Below are 19,615 nucleotides of genomic sequence, written 5' to 3'. Positions count from 1 at the left end.
TATTCATTGCAAAGTGCCCCTGTGTGTCCTATTATTCGATGCTTGGCTGCTGTGGTGATGCTGGGGTGACTTGGCTCATGTGCTGACAGAGAGGGTTCTGTGTGCCTCCTGTGGCATGTGTGCCGTAGCCTCACCAACACTACACTAGGTCATCCCACTCATCACGCCCTGGAGGAGCACTGGGGGACCTGTCCTATCTTTTTTGTTCAGCTTCTTGGCTCACAGTGTGAACCATTTGATCTCACACATGCTCCTGCGGTGGCTCACTTGTGCTCTTACCAGAGGTCCAGAGGAGTGTGGCTAACACTCTTGTTTTTGACAGTTAAGTGCCTGAGGTGTTTTGTTATAGTAATGTGAAACTGACCAATACATGAAAGCATGCCCCCCAATTAATTTAATGTGACTAATTCTAAGACCAAATACGTACACCTTTAAAATTTTTCCAATGGATTTATCATGAATTTTCCCTCTTAAATTTCAGAGATAAAAGTTCTACAAGAATAAACAGGGATTAGGGATATAACTCAGTGGCATAGTACCTAACTGGCAGTGCAAGGTCCTGAACTAGATTTCAAAAAAAAAAAAAAAAGAATAAACAAACACCACTAAATTGTTAGTCATTATTTCTTACCACCAAGGCTAAAGACGAATGTGATTTTACATTTCAAATATTACTGCTTTCCTCAGAAAGTTATTTCTGAAGACCACCCAGAAGTTTCAACTCACTAAGGAAGCAATCTTCAGTTTGCCCTAAGAAGATGGGCTGCCTGGACACAGTACTAGTCTCAGTAGTCTCTCTCTGTGTTAGATATAATATAGAGGTCAACCTTAAATCCTGAAAATTATCCATGTTTTTTCCCCTCTAAAATCAACATTGCAAGAAAAATATCTAAGCATCTCTGATATCTTTTTCAGATAGCCTGTGTCATACTCTCAGCTTTGGAAACCCCAAGAAATAAATGAACCACCCAAGGAGATCACAAAAGCCGAAATTACAGATGTAGAAACAGGTTTTCGTTTGTGTGATGAATTTCTGAGGTTGAGGAAGGTGAAGGATATTATTCAAAGTGGAATACTGCAGCCATGGAATTCTCATCAACCAGTCATTGGAGAGACATCTGTGAATGGGACTGAAAGATTTCATGAAAAGATCTTTGAGGACCACAATAGAATCCAGAACTAATAAGACCTGAGGTGATTTATATTGTGAGACATGTTAATGATATGTTTATGGGCTTCACTGTAACATTTTAAGGTTTATTAAAATGAGTTTTGCGTATTTAAAAACTCACACATCTTTCTTTCCAATAAAGGCCCTTCCATTTTTACCTTCCCAAGTACCACATTGTGTTTCTGATTTCTGACCCATCAGAAGAGAAATCTGATAGAATACAGAGGCTGAGTGAGAAGTCTTCATTTATATAACTGTTGATTAGAGATATTCAGGTCTGTTAATATAACTAATCACTCAATGTAATTATTTAAGACTATGCAGGCTCTTTTATTACAAAGTCACACATATTTGTGGTCACATATTTTATAAGTATGTGTATGCTATTTTGAGAAGCTGAAAAAAGAAGACAAAACAACAAAACAATGAAAACAAACTATCTAAGCTTCTTCTGATTAAGATGGAGTAAACAGTGGCAGAGTACGTCCTACTGGACAAAGCACAGGAAACAGTAAACCCTCAGCACTCAAGCTCTTAGACATCAGCCAAAGAAGAGTTGTAACATCTCATACCACAAAGCAAAAGAGGAGAGTTTCTTGATTATGTCACCATATCGCCCAAAGAAAATTTCTGTACAGTGCAGGAAGGAGAAGTAACTGAGGCTGGTGCACAGCTTGGACAGCTGGAATGGAGTGGATGGAGCCAGGAGCTCTGGAAATCTAGGGCTGATAAAAATCGCTTGGTAAAGTCATGGAGCTGGGAGGAGACCAAGAAGTGCCACAGAGAGAACGTGGGCCATGGTGGGACAGTGTAAGTGCCCAAATAAATGTCGTTTGTATCCTCAAAATAAAGGGGAGGAGGCAGAAGAATTTTTGAAAAAATAATGAGTGAAGCATTTCAAATTTGACAGAGACTAAAACTCACAGAGCCAGGAAGCTCAGCACACCCCAAGCACTGCGAACATGAAGAAAATCAAAGCAAGGCACAGAACAGCCAAGCCACTTACCACCAGCACTGAGGAGAGTATTTGAAAGAAAGAGAAAAAGAACCACATTTTTTATAAAGGAATAAAGAGGAAGCAGATTTTTTGTTTCGATAAAACAAAGAAGAAGACAGTGGGCTCTGATCTTTCAAGCCTGGGAGGAAATAACTCTCAACCTGGAATTTTGTACCTCCAAAAGATGTCTGTCAAAATCAAGGCAAAGGGAAAATATTGCCAGATAGACGAAAGGTGAAATCATTAATCAATAGTGTTCATTAAAATATTTTGAAAAGTCATTCATACAGACGAGGAATGATATCAGAAGGCAACCTGAATTTACCTAAGCAATGTGGAACATTGAATATGCTAATACATAGGTAAAGACTTTTCAGATCTTATGTAAATCTTTTAAAAAAGGAATTGACACTTTAAAGCAAAAATGATATCAATGCATGATGAGGCTTATAATAAATGTAAAATTAAAATCCATGACCACATTTATATGGAGGCCAAGTCTAGGGATCAGGAAATTATTGCATTGTAACAATCTTATACTTTACTCCCAGCACTTACCATTTGGTAAGGTTAATACCATAAATGCTAAAGCACTCAATAATATTCTAGAATGAAGAATAATATCTAATAAGCTAATAAAAGTGACAGAATCGGATTTTAAAAATCAAATTATTGTAAGTTATAATTATATTTTCTTCAATTTAGGCAAAGCTTGTCAGATTGAATGGAAAAGAAACTGTGTTTCCTAAAAGGCAATTTAGGTAAAAAAGACATGAAGATGTGACAGGTAATAGAATGGGAAAATGTACAACACATTAACACTAATCTAATGGAAGCTAGAGAGACAGAGTTGAAATCAAAGTAGATTTCACAACAAAAAGTATAGACAGGGAAAGGATTCAAACAACTGGGACAATAGTACATCACATCAAATATGTGTGTTTCTAATAATGGAAATTTAAAATACATGAAGCAAAACTGGTGGAGTGGTAACAATAAATTAGAATGCTATAATTTCTCAATAATTGGTAGAATAATTAGACAGAATATAAGTAAGCATGCAGATGTGAATACTGTATAAACCAGTGTCACCTAAGAGGCATTTATAGAATATTTGATTTAACAAGGGCAGAATATACATTATTTTCAAATCTATTGTAACCATTTGCTAAGATAAACTATTTTATAGGTCATAAAATAATTTTCAGTAAATGTAAAAGGATTCACACTATGCTAATTGAAATTTCTGCCTATGTAACTAAATTAAAACTAAATTACAAAAACTGTGATCAATAACTTTTTGTATTTGGAAACTAAATTACAAAATTCTAAATAACTCTAGTGGTAAAGAAGAGATCAAAAGTGATTAAATTACTTTAAAAGAAAGGAAGATGAAAAAAACAGCATATTAAAGTCTCTGGGATTCAGTGAAACAATATTTAATGAAAAAATATAGCCTTTAGCATTTATATTAAAAACAGAAGAAGCTGGCTGTAGTAGCACATGACTGTAGTAGAACTCAAGAGGCTGAGGCAGAAAGATTGCTGTGAGTTCAAGACCAGCCTGGGCTGCCCTACCTAAAGTGACCCTGTCTCAAAAGAAGGTTTTAACTCAATGATTTCAAATTCTACTTTAAAGACACAAGAAAAAATCTGATGTGAGCAGATGAAAGAACATGTTATCACAGTAAAAATCAGTTAGAAAAAGAAATGATGGGTCAATAAAATTTATGAACCTCTATCCAGGCTAATCCAGTGAAATATGAAAGATATTAGATGTTAATAATGACTAAAAGAAGTAGTAGCTCCACTGGTTTTATAAGCAGGATAATAAAAGAATATCATGGAACTATATTGTAATACAACCAAGGTATTACATTAAATTTCCAAATTCCTTGAAATATATAAAATACCAAAGCTCAGATAATAAAAAAGAAAGGTTGTCTGCATACTTCTGCACCATTAAAGAACTTGAATTTATGGTTAAAGACATTCTCACAAACAAATAAAAAAGGCCATTCCACACCCAGAAAGCTTCAACACTGCACAACACCAAGTATTTAGAGAAGAAATAACATTAGCCCTGCACAGACTGTCAGAGAATTCTGACGGGAAGGGGAGATTTGCCAGTTTTTCTCTGTAAGGCCAACATTACTGTAATACCAAAAACAGACAAAAGCATTACAATAAAAGTAAAGTACAAATCAACTTCCCTTCATCAATATATGTGAAAGAAATTTTAAAATTTTAGTAAATCCAAACTGCCAATATGCAAAATGATTTCAAATGTAATTTATCCCAGAAATTCAAGTTTTACCTACATGAGGTGAGACCATCATTCAGTCTAATACAATGATAGACAGAAAAGGTACCCAGGCAATTTTGCACAATGACTCTAAGAATTTCCTGAAAAGTCACCTAAAAGTGAAATGGATTGCCAGGTGAAAACCTTAGTGCTGCCTAGCACTGCAGATGTTGAAGCAGATCAACAAACATCTGTCCCGGAGTGGGTAGGATATGAGAGAAGATTAGGTCCTTTGAATTCTGTGATTCTGTATCTAACCTTTCAGGTCAGAAGTCTGACGGCCATCAAAATGGTTAAAAATACTAGAAATTAGAAGAAAAAGACATTTCAGCAATCAGTTACCACACAGTACCTAAGGAAGTGTGAGAAGTAATGGAAGATTATAATATATTAAGAGGTATCAGTGAAAGATGTCACTGATTTTTCCTATTGTCTGGGTGACAATATGAACACAGACCATGTACCAAGAGATTGCAGGGGTCGAGTGAGCACTGATACTCCTCCATGTCGGTGTCTTTTGGGAACAAGGCACTGTACTTTTCCTCTAGGCCTGAAAAACCTGTGCTTTCTTAAAGAAAGCAGCACACGCAGATAACCACTGCCCAGAATGTAATCAAGCCAACCCAAGAACTTGGCATTTCCAAAACTGGAAAGAAAAGCAAACTTTATAACTGGCTCATTCCATTCTTTGCTGGTTGGTCTGCCTGGGATCTTTTGTTTCAGGAACATTCTCATGTTCTCTCTTTGTTTTTGTCAGCATCTGTTCTATGGTGTGGCTGATCTGATTGTATACCTGTGTGTGTGTGTGTCTGTGTGTGTGTGTTTTATTGCTGGTTGTTTATCCTGTTCAGGCACTGTAATGCTTCTTGAATTCTGACTTATCAGGCAGCCAAAAAGAATTGTTTCTAAGAGATTTTTCCCTGCTCATTTGCTGGTTCCTTTTCTGTGAAGCAGTGTGCCAGGGTCTACATCTCACGGGTCCGTTCAGTATTATTCAACATCTCTCTCAGGTTCCAATGTAGTTGCTTCTTTCAGATCTATTTTTCAGTTTATTCTCATTTCCCTACATGTGTCTAACCTTTGGTGAACTCATATATTCAGTTCTTAATTTTAGTTGCTTTTTTCCCCCTGGAGCTCTTGCATTTCTAGTAGAATCCTTTTTGGTGTTGTTTTCAGTTCTTTGTTAAAATTCTGTATCTTAATTATCTAGTTTCTTAAGCATCATAATCACACAAGGTCTCTATCTACTAACATTTAGGCCACTTCATGGTCTTTTTTTTTTTTTTTGGTCATTTAATCCTGTCAGCTGCTAAGGTAGGTGCTTTTAGATAAAGCTGGAAAGGTGACTTAGAACTACGTCACTAAGGACCTTTGCAAGCTGTGTCAAGTAATTTGGATCTAATTTTTACAGCAATGGAAAGACACTGAAGAGTTGTACGTGGGAAAAGGCTTTCATACTTACCCTTTAGAAAGATTGTCTAGTGTTCGTATGAAGGAATGCGTTAGAGAAAAACAAGATAGAGGGAGGGCTCAGTAGGCAAGGTTTCCAGGAATTGAACCCAAGGAGGATGACGACAGTAAATGGAGACAGACAGAGGTGTTGTGGAACAGAATCCACAGGATAATGCTCATATTTCTCTGTTAGGGAACCTGGTGCAGACCAAATTTATTAAAGGTGATAGATAATATTGAAGATTTTTAAATTGCAGAGAAAGGAAAGGGTTTATCTGGGACTTGTGGAATCTGAGTGCTGTGAGTCCGGGAGGGGGGGGTAAGACGTGGAGGAATGTTGGATAGTGTAAGATCTGGGCGTCACGGGAGCGTCAGTGAGCATGGTGTCATGCACAGCGAGGTGAGAAGGTGAGGGCCAGGCGTGCGGCCGATGGCTGAGAAGCTATAGGCTTCTTTAGGGTTCTGGGTGGAGCACTCGAAGAAATCTGGCAGTTTAGGGGAATATGGTACCAGAAAGCCGAGGGGTGGAGGTTATCATGGAGGGCATGTGGTCATCAGTACTAAACACTGCCAAGAACGCACTGAAACAATTATTAGTGACCTGGCAAGGAGCGTTTCGTTGGAATCATTGACAGTGATTCCGTGAGGTGAAGCAGGCTGGGGATGAAGCAGAGGGAGTGATCACAGGTGCTTCGGGAAGTATGGTGCCCTGATTTGCGTATGACCTGAATGTGTCCCTAAAGTGTGCAGCGCTGTGAAGACTTGTCTCCAGGAAGGTGACACCCAGAAGTGGTGGAACCTATTTAAAGGGCAGGCTTATTGGGAATCAATTAGACCACGGGAGCATTGCTTTTGGGAGAGTCAGGCTGGTGCAGTTAGTCCTCCTGGGATCTTGCTGTTAAAGAGAGACCCCGCCCCAGTCCCCTCTGGGGCCTGTCTCCCATGAGGGCCCCTTGGCACCCACTACCCTCTTGTCATTCTGCCCACCATGAGACGCTCGTCACAGCGAGATAGAAACCAGGACAAGCTGCTGAGCCTCCAAAACAGTGAATTGGATGAACCTTGTTTCTACAAGACATCCAGCCTCAGGTATTTTGTTATAGAGATAGAAAAAATGAACCCATATATGTATTTGGCTCAGATAAAAAGGGGAACAATTGATAGATAGGATGTATATAAAGTCATGGAACATTTTATATTTGTAAGACAGAACAGATTTAACTGTGATTAAACGCCAATAGGAAAACATAACCTAAGTTGGAGAGGTTAAAGATCCAAAGAGGAAAAAAATTAAAAATTCTCACAAAAGACTGGAGGAAATGGGACCCACAGTCCAGGGGTCAGCGTCTGTCTTAGATTCACAAAAGGCAAAGGTATTTAAAAAATATAACAGGGCGGGGGATTTAGCTCAGTGGCAAAGCATCTGCCTGGCAAGCGCAAGGTCGTGAGTTCGGTTCCCGGTACCAGAGAAAAACCAAAATAAATAAATAAAATAAATAAATAAATAAATAAATAAATAACAAATATAACAGAAGGAAGAAGAGAAAATATGTGAGGGGCAACACGGGCTAGTTCTGGCAAAGGGACAGTGAGTGTCCGTCTCAGAGGGCTTCTGTGTGAATTAGGGGGCTTGGAATCTGCCACTGAGGGGTTGAGACATGAAAAGGAATACGGCGGAACTCGCAGATGCCCCCATTCCTGATCTACTGACCCCACGGCTTTGCGTGTTGCCGTCAGACCCTGTGCAGGCACGGAGCTCTCACATGCTGCAGTGTGCTGGGGTTTTTCCTCAGTGCATAGTAGACTGGAATAATCAGGAAGTTGGATTCATCGTGAAAAGGGACTGTGCCTGGTGGATCTCTTATTAGACAACAAGATGGGGTGTTGAAAATGCCATTGATCAAAAAGAACAGTGGAGGAAGAAGTGAGGATGAAAGAGTCAGGACACATAGGAAGGATGCAGGGAACCTGGCAGGGAATCCAGGAGATCTCCAGGAGCTGGTAGTTGAGAATTCGAAATGCTATGCTTTTTCACTTATGTATCAGTAAACCTTGGGGTCGCTTCTTCTTGTTTGCTTGGCATAATTGAGCCAGGCTCCCCTCTCACCCTGGTGTTGGTATAGAGAGAAACATGAGCCAGGCTGGGTCCAGAGAAAACCAGTTCAATTTTGCAGATGTTAAGTTCATGAAAGCTACAGTAAATTCAGGCAGAAAGGTCAAGTAAACCAGGCATACGTGCAGATACAACCAGATTCACCCGCTCAACATAAATTCGGGCACTACTGAACAATTTGTAATTTAGTGATTATCTCAAAAATGATAGACTAGTCTGTAGGAAAATTAACTCAGAAAAATCACTGCATTATATATTTATCAGTACATTCTAGATCACATTTTGGGGTGAATGAAAAGTATTAATCACGCAAGGAATAATCAGTATTTGCCAAATCCAGATGTTAAGGGATTGTCACATTAGGTAATACCTCAAAGGATCACAAGGTGGCAGCAAAACAACAACGCACATATAATTAAAAATGCGAAAAGCTGGCTTCAGGTACTGTGTCCTGCGGTTAGAGTACATGACAGCTTATGCCTATTGTGCGTGATGCATTTTTCTGAATGTAGGATCTTTCATTTAAGATTTATTTTTTGTTCTATTATTTTCACTTCTCTGAAAAATGGAAAACATGATCACTAGTATATATGGGATTATAAGTAAGTATTAATATATACAGTATATAATGCACTTGTTATAAATGTTCTATGAATATTCATCTTGATTAGTATATTTTCATTGAATAATTTTATTTATATAGCTTTTTAGTATATTTATCTCATTAGTAAAAATAAACTTGTTAGGGCTGGGAGTGTAGTTTAATGGTAGAATGCCTGCTTAGTGTGCATAAAGCCCTAGAACCACCATACAAAAACAAATAAACAAACAAACAAACAAACTCCATTCCTTGGCCTTTGGAAAGAAAGACTCAGGGAGCAATTCTTGTGTGACCTATGCTAGTTTTAGTAACTTCAGTAGAAAGTTATTTGCCAGATTTAGCCAGTACAAAATTAACATCCAATTAAATGTGGACTTCATAAAAATAAGGTTTTTTGTTTAGTGTAAGTGTATCCCATGCAATGTGGGGACGCACTTACACTGAAAACATCACATGGTTTCTCTTCTATGAGAAACTCAACACATAAATAAGAGAAAAATAAAAGATAGGTGACAGGGAAGAGGGAGACAAATGTTTTGCAAAGAGAAAGGGCATGAAGAGATGCAGGTGGGGAGGGAAAGGGGAAGACATGGATTGAGACGCTTCCTGTCTTCACACCAGCTCCCCACGATACACGGAATCATCATGGACTAGAAACATGTGCTAATGAAGGTAAAAATTTAAAAAGTATCCACACATTCATTGTAGTTTATCTGGAACTTCTAATGAAAGTGAGAGAAGTACCAAAAAAAAAAAAAAAGTAAGTTCCTGGGAAGGAACTTATGGCTTGCAAATCTGACCTAAGGTTTAGAAGTCTGGAGGAACAAAGGGCCAGGGAAAAAATTATAAGGGGCTTGAAGCAGTCTGCGCACTGTAGCCAGCTCATTTATATGTTAAGCTAAACAACAAGGGCTATGGTTAATCAAATGCTCCGGTGGGTTCCCATCTGCACCACACACATCGATGGCTGAGTTTTTAAACAACAGCATGCAGCAACATGTATTTAAAGTGAGGTCGGTATTGGAGAAAATTGAATAAATAACTACAATTCAGTCATTTTGGGTCTTACTCAGGGTTGTCATTATGAAAATCTGTCATTAGAACATCAAGGCCTGGAAATGCCATTTTAATTTCATTTAATTTGACAAACATGCCTGGCATCTCTATAGGTAGAGGACTAACTATGAGCTGTGACATGCAAAGATTACTAGAACATCGCTATTAGTCATCGAAGTGGTTGCTTGTAGTTGGTAAGATCTCTCCCCTTCTTCCATAGCATTTTCAATCATCATTTTCAAATCTTCACTTCCTCCTGCGTGCTTAAGTAAGATGTGTGCATTCCACTCATACTGGTTATTGGCCGGCCCACAGGAGCTTCCTAAATTAGACCTATTATTTTCTCCCTGAAGCTTGCATTCTTCCTCTGCTCCTGACTTGAATCAGTTGCAGGTCTTTTCATGCGATCATCCACTCGTGGAACACTTGTTCTAGGTATCTCCCCGGCATCCATCCAAAGTAGCCCCCCATTAGGTCATACCTCCAAAGGTGTGTTCACTGATTTCCTGTCTCTAGTCTTGCTTTTCTTACGTTTAAAGGTTGTTACATTTATCAATTCATTTTACTTACATTTGAAATTTAACACTGTAGATACTATTTAAATCTGAAAAGAGTTTAGACAGTTAACAACATGGGTAGATAAGGACAAAAGTGACAAGGAAACAGAACCAGAACCAGGGAATGTGCTGGGGTCCAGAGACATTGAGATGTCTATACTACAAGCATTGAAAAGTAGTCACCAAAGAGAGCCTGGAGGGCCCCAGGGCTCCATATCAAGGTCATCAGTACTAGCATTGAGAAAACTGGAGAGCGTATTCTTAGGCTATAAGAGCAAAGCAGTGTCTTATGGGGCTAGCACACTGTAATGATATAATTTAATGGGACCTAACTGAAGGATGTGAAACACCCAGTAAAACATAAGTCTCTGTATGCCACATATTAATTGCACATACAATGAGAAGGAACTTAAATAAATGTCAGATCAATGTTACTTTTATAAACCTAAAGCAGATTTTCACTATTTTTTTTCTACAAAGTCACTTTCCTAAAATCTTAATCAGCAACAATATAAAAATTTCTCTAAAACCAATTGCAGTGAAGTACCTTGCAGATATTTTTTTCCAGATGTTGGCTCTGACACGCACTTTCAACATGATGACTACTTCTGTGTTTATCCTAAACAGATCCCTGTCTTCTTCTAGCTCCAGGATGCTGAGGGGGACCTTGAACCAAATATATGTTTTCTCATTGCTCCCTGCCATGACATCTGGATATCTGGGGTGGCAAGAGCTCAAACAGTAGCACATATACAGCTATGGGTGTTCCAAAGCTCTGTAGCGAAGATCTCAGGTGTAGGTTATGGGTAAGAGACTAGGAATGCTCAAGTAGGAAACTCTCTGCGTACCCCTCAGGGTGAAAGGAGCAGGCTAGCTAACTCCCTGCAGGAGGTAGAAGGGCAGGTGGATCAGGCTTAGCTCACAGGAGCCTGTAGTCTTTGAGGTCCTGGAAATAGGCCTTAAGGGATCCTTCTGTCATCACACAAGGCACAGGGATAACAGAGAGACTGACAACAGAGAGACTGACGACCACGGAGGATTTAATTAGGCTGAATTACACCCTTTGGTGTCAGGGTGGGAAAGCCTCCAGATGTTTTGAATTCTTTTTACAGAAAACAAAACATTTACTTTAAGAGATAAAAGGCTTGAAATGTATATGCATGAGTAAAACTCATTCACACTTAAGTGTGGTTAAGAAATCAATAAAGCAGAGACCTATCAGATTCTCTTGGGGGTGGGGGGTGGCGTAGAGTCTCAGTTTATGAGGTCGAGGGGGCTGGAAAGTTTGGATAAGGTGCTAAGGGAAGGGACCCAGGAGTCTAGGAAGGCAAATTGCACCTACTTGGCAAATTTTCTGGTGATTCATGATGTGTGCTCATCTGGCTCCTGCACCAGCCAGCGAACTTCTTGAGCAAATTACGATGCAAGCCTAGGACGGTGCCTGCCTGGTGAAAATGGTGAGCACTAAATCGTGCTCCCTCGTTATGAGTGTTAGTTGTTGCACACTGGTGGGCAATTGTATGCAAAGGCATTTTTGTCTCTTTAATTCACCTCCACAGACATAACTGCCTATAAGGCAAGAGTCAGCCAGTCCAGGACAATGGTTTTTAAAGGTGCGTGCTCAAAATCTGCTCGATACTAAAGCTGTGAGGCAAGAATGTTTCGCTTGTTGAGTTATTCAAAATGTAATTCAGGATCTTGCAGTATTTTAGGTTTATTATCAACAATTGTGGCTTTCTGATTATTTTGGAGTGGACCTCCCTAGTGCTAAGTGAGGGGAAGGCCCATCATATACTGCTCCCACAGTGCCTGGCAAACAGCCACCCTCTCTGCACGTTTTCACCGAACGAAGTAATGAAAGATCCATTGAGGTGATGCCTCAAAATTCAGAGGAAGACTCAAAGGGAGAAAAAATCATATCGCGTGGATGGGGACTGAACTGAGAAATCTTCTGTAAGACTTTGGAGTTTAGTTATCAACCAAGTAAATGGTGCCCTTTTTTGGATGCTTCAGTTTGCAGAGGGGAAATTTCAGTCCTTGTTCTGCTATTTTTCACTGCGCAGATTTTCATTTTTCTTTTCTCAGTGGCTTCTTCATCTTCTAGCAACACCTCCATCTCAATTATCACCCCTGTTAACTACAAAATCCTGGTTTCCTTAAGAAACATAGCTGAGAGTCTTAATTCCAGCAATCTCCACTCATGTCTCCATTTGTGGGGGAAACCATCGCATAGAATTATAACCAAGAACTCAGCCCATGAAGAGAGTTTGAACAGTTCTCTCAGATAAAGTTTATCTTTGACTAGGATCATTATATCCTTTGAATTCATCAAAACTTGTATCATCGTCTTACCACCCATGATGAGAATTCTATTTTCAAGGCCTCTGACTTTTAGGCAATCTCTCTTTGCTCTGCAATGAATACAGGTTTTACTCTACACCTCAAAGATGATCTGATGAAATTATTAACAGAATTTCTTCTATTGGATAATGACCCGTTGGAAGTAAGAGTCAAGATAATGTGCTTTATTTCACATGAGTGATGGTGTTGCTCCCAGCCATCTCTACTGGTCAGTACAGGCTATAATTTTGTGGCATTCATGAAAAAGCACTAAATTAGAAGCTTCTGCTTCATAGCTAGGTCTCCCTGCAATAACAAAACCAACAAACCCCTAAAGGCAGACACCTTCTACTGAACAACCTACCTAGCTGGATTTGTGGGCCATACCTCAAGAACTCAGCAAATAACCCATTCATCATTTTTTCCCTCCTGAGACATTCTACCTTCCAATCTGAATATCACCCCTTGTCTTGATTAATAACGGACTTGCTGAACACTACTGCTATTAAGTCATATATCTTACAAGAAGCCAATTGAAGTGATCATTCTTATATCTCCTAGAGAAAACTTTTTGAAAAATGCAACACTCAGATGAATTAATCTTCTGTGATCTCTCAATACTCCTTTCAAGCAGTGGTTTTCTGTGTAACTGTCCTTGTCTAGGATTTTTTTTTCTATATTATCAACCACGTTGAAGCAAGTTTCTTGCTTTGAAATTGTATATGGACTAGCATAGGTGAAGTTATCCTATATGCTAGTTATTGATTAAAAGTAATAGTGTATAAACTATACCTCACTACTAAAAGCAACTTTTACTACTGTCATTTTTTCTTTTAATGAAAAACAGGAAGCAAATGTAATAAAATGCTCTAGTTCTGGTGTGCTAACTTCTTAAATTAGCAGTCATTTACCCAACGGAACTAAGTAACAGCAAGCTTTGCAGAAATTTATTCCCTTCTGAGAAACAGTGGTTCAAGATTGTCAAGCTCCAGAACCACAGCATGACACCTTTGTAAAAGCAAGTCTTACAGCAGAAATGAGTTGCTGACCCAAACTACCTGTTTAAGGAGGCAGAAGTTGATGGCAAATTATCCAGTGAAGAATAAATCAATTTCAGCTGCAGCTATGACGCATTTAATAGACTAACCGATATCTTGATTTTTAAATTGTGTAATAGTCACTTGCTTTACCTACCCAGTGACTGGCATTTAGTGTTCAATGAAATGAAAATTCCAGTTTTTGGAGGCTGATGAGAAAGCATTCTCTAATTTACCCACTAGAGGGCGACCGGAGATCATGCTTCACACATTCACCCGCCACAAACCTCATTCATAGTGTAAATAAAGGGATGCATTATTAATTTATACCATGGCGTCCTCTCTACATCTAATATTTGTTTAACCAGCTGTTTCCTCTAATCCTCCTTAAACACTATTGATTAAAATCCCGAACATCCCGGTCTCTATTTCTCCCTACTTCCCCCAACAGCATTTTGTTACCTTTCCACGGCAGGCTAAGTATGTTTAAATGACACGGACTAAGTACTATGGTTAGCAATCATGACTGCAGGATGTCACAGAATTAATTAGAAGCAGCAGAAGACTGTAATATAAAAGTCATTTTCAAATTGCCCTTGCGTTCTGTTGTAAATTTTATTTGGTGGGATACCATTAATCTTGAAAATGTAGCCCGGAGATAAAATATACATGGGGCCAAAAGAAGTGGAAAGTAGCGTTTTCTGAGAAAAAGAAGTCATTTTCTGAATATGGTCTTGTTCATCTTTGTAAGATGAACTCCAAGGCTACCTTAAGACTCAAAAGGCTTCTTCAGCTGCTTAGAAAATACCGCAGTCCCACACCCAAGATGCTAAAAGGGCGGACTGTTCAGAGGATGGATTACACACAAAGCATCTTTCTACACGCTCTGCATGTATTTATCCTGGATGTGTTACTTGCTCCCAAAGGAAGGAAAATGAGATGAAACCACTAGGGATATAATTAATTGATTCTTCTCTGCAAAAGTTTCCTCAGCACTTCTAAATTTCAGTGTCAGTCATTCCTCTGAGAGACAGGGCCTTCTTGAAAATAAATGGGTCACTTTATAAGAACATACTGTTCCCCTTCTTTTGGGTTCTCCTTGAAAACACAGGCCCACCATGCACTCCTAGGTACCCCGGTCAGAATCCCAGCCCCTGGGCACATTCCTTCCTGGCCCCAACCAACCCTTCAGGCTGTTGGTTTCTCTGCCTTGCTTAAATTAATTCTCAGCACAATTACTTCTTATCTAGTTTTCCTGTCTGTAAGCCCTTTACCATGTACTGGAGAGATCACCAAAAAGGAAAAACATGGCCAAAAACCCATTCATTTAGCTGAAACAACTGGAAGTTTAAGGCTAAAGACTAAAGTTTAAATGCTCAGTAGTTCTTTGACATACATTACCAAACTGAAGGAAAAATTTTCTCCCCTTCATGTACTTAAGTGGAATGAAAGTTGAGAACTAGTGTCAGAATTAAGGAAAGTCGTGCTAAAAGTTTTTCAGAGAGAACTACAATGATGCATTTTGGGCTGACACTATTCCTGCTTTAAGATTCCATTAAAATATTGAAGTCAGTAAAATGTGCCTAAAATTCAAATTCAGGACACGGAAATAATCAAATAGAAATGGTTACCAGAAATTACATTTGCCATGAATAAATACTACATTCAGTTAGAAATTAATTCACAGGGTTTGTTTCTTCAGCACCGTTGGCTTCCAGGCCTGTTGTTTGATTTCATGACATCACACTGGAACATGCGCGGGAACCCTTCCCACCCCAAAACTCCCAAATGTACTGGGCACTTTGTGTATTTTTCCAGGGATACAAGAAAATAAAACAACTTATTTTCAAAATAATAAACCGTCTTATTTTGGACACAACATCCACACTGAATGGAAGGGAACAAATTATGCCAATCTCCCAACAGTTCCAATTTGCTTTTGGTGCTGAGCAGTTTCAATATTCAAAGAAATCCTTCAAACAACTTTTAAAAGTAATCTCAACAACTATTACCTTAAAGATTTTTCCAACCCATCATTCTATGTATAAAATGCGTCTTAACTGGTCTTAATTTTGTGTTAAATGCAGAAGCCGAGACCAAAATAGCACTTCAAAGATTCTTAATCTACCAGGTATCAGCTATGACTAAAAGTGACTTTCTTTTCCACATAAATCTTTATATTCCCTAAGACATGAGTCAGAGCTAGGGTGGGCATCTCCATTGGTCGGCTTGCCCTGGAACTTATACCAGGAGCTGTTTTTCATCTCAGGTGCTATAAAAATGCTTGTTGAAGTACAGATGGAAAAGTCACCACTTGGAAAACATGAGCCTTCCAGATTAACAGTATCACTAGCAAGAGCTAGAAAAAGTTGAGTTAATTCTTTCCCCGCTTCTACACTGAGCCAGTTGGCCGCAGTAGTATTTCCTTTGACTGTGTGAACCTTAAAACATGTTGGGGAGTCCCGCTGAACTCAAGTGTAAATGAAGAGAAGAATAAAACTTGTTTCATGTGGATGTACGTATAGCATATACGCCCTGCTGCCTGAAAGCTTAGTCACCAAGGAATGGCCAGAGGAAGAAGCAAAAGTATGAATCAAGTTTTACCTCGTCCTGGACGCCAGAAGTCCGGCTCTCTCCGTCCACTGAAGCCGGAGGCGGGGGATGAAGTGAAGCGAGCGCTCTCCCTCCTCACCTTAAGTTTGTCTCTGCGCGAGTGTGCGAGTGGGTGGGCGTGGGTGGGTGTGCGCGCGCGCGTGCGCCTGTGTGCAAGAATGTCTCTTTGTGGCTCTGGATGGCAGAGGTCCTGGTCCTGGGAAGAAGGAGGCACTTTCTCACCAGAGGAAGGAGAGCAGGGCAGAGCGTCACCGGGACAGTTATCCCGAGCCCCAATTACAGCCCCGCCGAGAGCTCCAGGCAGGGGAGGAGCAGCCCTGCGGCCTCGCCCAGGCTCCCGCCCTGCGGGGACACGCGGGCGCGCCCTCCGCGGCGGCGCGGGGCCCCGAGTCCCCGGCATCCCTCCGCTGTGAGGGTCCTGCCTAAGAGTTAGGCCTGCGGGAGGCAGGTCCCGCGCAGGAGACCGTCGTGCTCACGCGCCCCAAACTTTCCCCAGTCTCCCAGCACTTTTTCGGCTGCTGAACTGGGTTTCCCTCCCGGTACCCGCCGCTGCCACCGCATCCCGGGACGTGGACGGGGACCGGGCTGGGATGGGGACGGGGCTGGGACGAGGACGCGACAGGACGGGGACCGGACAGGACGGGGACGGGGCCAGGGACGGGCCGGATCCGGGGAGCAGGAGGAGAGCCCAGCGCAGGGGCGGCCTGAGGAGCGCGAGGGCAGCTGCGAGGTGGGAGGTGGGGATGGAGCCGCCCGGGAGAGGAACCAGATGCGCACGGAGCGCAGGACGCGCGCACAGCACACACACACACACACCACACACACACACACCACACACACACCACACCACACCACACCACACCTACACTGTATACACCACACACACACCACACACAACTACACACACTGCACACGCGCCACACGCACTGCACACGCCACACAACACACACCCGATACGCCACACCTACACTGTATACACCACACACACCAGATACACACCACACACACCGCACACGCGCCACACACTACACACACCACACACACACACACACTACAGACACTACACACACCAGATACATACTACACACATCAGATACAGACTACACATACCAGACGCACACCACACACACACATCAGATACACACCACACTCAGAACACACACACACACACATACACACACACACAAACCACACCTCTTGCCTCTTCCCAAAATAACCAGCGGGAAAGACGCCTCCAGAACAAACAGACGTTTATTTAAAATGGGGAGCGCATATAGGCCCATTGATTCCTGCCTTGAGGAGCCGAGGGTTTGGGGAGGAAACGGCTTCGTATTTCAATAACAGAGCAGCCTTTGATGGAGCCTAGGAAAGGAAAAAGAGGCGCCGGAAGCGAGGGGCTGATGGAAACGCCCGGGAAGGGCGGGCGGACGGCTGGATAGATAGCGGACTGGGTCCTCAGCGCGGGGGACAGGGGCTGGGGGGCAAGGACGGGGACAGGGGCTGGGGGCAAGGACGGGGACAGGGGCTGGGTGACAGGGACGGGGACAGGGGGCTGGGGGGTAGGACGGGGACCCAGGGACAGGAAGCTGGGGGCAGGGAGCCGGGGACAGGGGCTGGAGGGCAGACACCTGGGGACTGGGACTGGAGGGCAAGGACGGGGACAGGGAACAGGGGGCAGGGGCCGGGGACTGGGGACGGGAGCTGGCTGTGGCCGCGCTTGTTCCGCGTGGCGGGGCGTGGAGCGGAGAGTGGCGCTATTGTCCTAGAGATAATGCTATGCCGTGATTTTGCCTTCGTGCGACCTCGGGACAGAGGCTGGGGAGAGCTCAGAAAGGACGAGAGCGGGACCCAGAGGGACTGGTGGGCTCTCTTCCGAGCGTCTCTGCGTGCGCCCCGCGGTTCCTGGCTCAGCCCCTCCGGCCCGGTCGGGTCCGTCCACACGCGCCTCTAGAAGAGAGACCTCGGTCCCAGCCAGCCCCGCCCTCTCACCCGAAGACGGTTATGCTGAACTGAAACAATTAGAAGTGAACCTCCAGCAGGCAACTCGACACCTTCCTCGGCATTCCAATCCTGGCAGGCGCCTCCCTCCTTTCTCTCTTTTTTTTTCCCCCTCCTTTCTTTTTTGCTGTTTCCCACTCCGGCAACACACTGAACATTCTGCAATTTTATGTTCTTAATTACGCAGCTATTGAGACAGCTGTTCGGGTAGGCCCGCAACCACTGCCAGTACAAATAGGACCCGTCTCTGCTTTTCAACTGTGAAAGCGTTTCCTACGCTATTTCTTGAAAATATTTAGGATGGTGTGTATTTTAAAGAACGTAAAGGAATAAGAATGAGAAATAAATATTCTACAAATCTTATACTGAAGCACTAGAAAAGCAAAGCTGGTTCTGGGTGCCCATGAAATCACCTAGAAGCAGCCTACCTATCTGGTCTTCTTTCTTTGGGTGGGACAAAAAAACCCACTAACTTCAGGTGGTTGCCTGTGGGGAGACTCAGATCAACCGGCAGCTCACGGTGGCACTCAGACCCTTGTTTTTGTGGTCTGTTCTGTATGCACTTATTACACATGGCACGCTCTGGGCTAACCAGACTAGAGAGTTAGTTGCATTACAACTTTTGTCAGTTTCAGGTATAACTCCGGTAGCTGAGACAGGCTTCCGGAAATAGAGACAGTTTCTTACCTCTACTGCTCTGCGGAAGTCAACCTGTCAATCCTCCTCCTGCCGGATTCCCCTCTTGCCCTTCCCAGTTGCCTACTTACTAGTCCTTCCCAAAAGATCCTCAGTCTTTCTAATCACAAATATTTATCCACTCTAGAGTGTGTGTTTCTCAGCTTTATTCGGGCTTAGTTTAACTGACTTGTGAACATTTACATTTACTCTTTTTGAGGCACTTGATTTGCTAATTATTTAAAGTTATCTTTGGGCTAGTTTTAAATTCTGTTGTGAAGATGTTTTTATGTGTTGTGTTAATGTTGAACCAAAGAACTGCATAGAAGTGTATTCCTGTCCTCATAAAATATATTTATATTCAAGTGGAGATTATCTAAATTCATCTTCTCTTTAAACTCTAAAACAGGCTGCTTTACCATCCCCTGAATTCCAGAGAATTGCTTCCCTGTGAACTCAGGTTTCCTGGAATTTTTGCCTCAGGCTAATATTATACCTGGTTGAACATCTGCTAAGATAAAGGTTCAGCTATGTGCAGTTTGAGGTATGGGGGAAGCAAAGCCGTTTGACCTTTCCTGTCTGAGGGCTCCGAACTTCATTAAAGCTCCTCTTGGGACAGCATGAGAAAGACATCATTTGTAATTAAGTCCTTCCCACTGGCTATATGCCTGTTGAACTCAATGATTAAAATACAAATTCAA

At 41.8% G+C, this 19,615-nt stretch overlaps 1 protein-coding gene across 2 annotated transcripts in view; it reads right to left on the bottom strand.

Moving 5' to 3' along the window:
- Positions 1-16,536, bottom strand: part of Hapln1 (hyaluronan and proteoglycan link protein 1) — a 63,850-nt gene extending 47,314 nt beyond the window's left edge. The window contains exon 1 of one of the 2 annotated variants that reach the window (XM_013513072.1): positions 16,233-16,536. The gene's annotated coding sequence lies outside the window, so the exon portion shown is untranslated. The remainder of the gene's footprint in view (positions 1-16,232) is intronic. The other variant, XM_005382302.2, reaches the window with a different exon arrangement.
- Between the last annotated feature and the right edge of the window lie 3,079 nt (positions 16,537-19,615).

Source organism: Chinchilla lanigera, unplaced genomic scaffold (assembly GCF_000276665.1).
Source record: "Chinchilla lanigera isolate Chin_1 unplaced genomic scaffold, ChiLan1.0 scaffold00017, whole genome shotgun sequence".
Classification (NCBI taxonomy): domain Eukaryota; kingdom Metazoa; phylum Chordata; class Mammalia; order Rodentia; family Chinchillidae; genus Chinchilla; species Chinchilla lanigera.
This window is presented reverse-complemented; position numbering and strand designations above follow the sequence as displayed.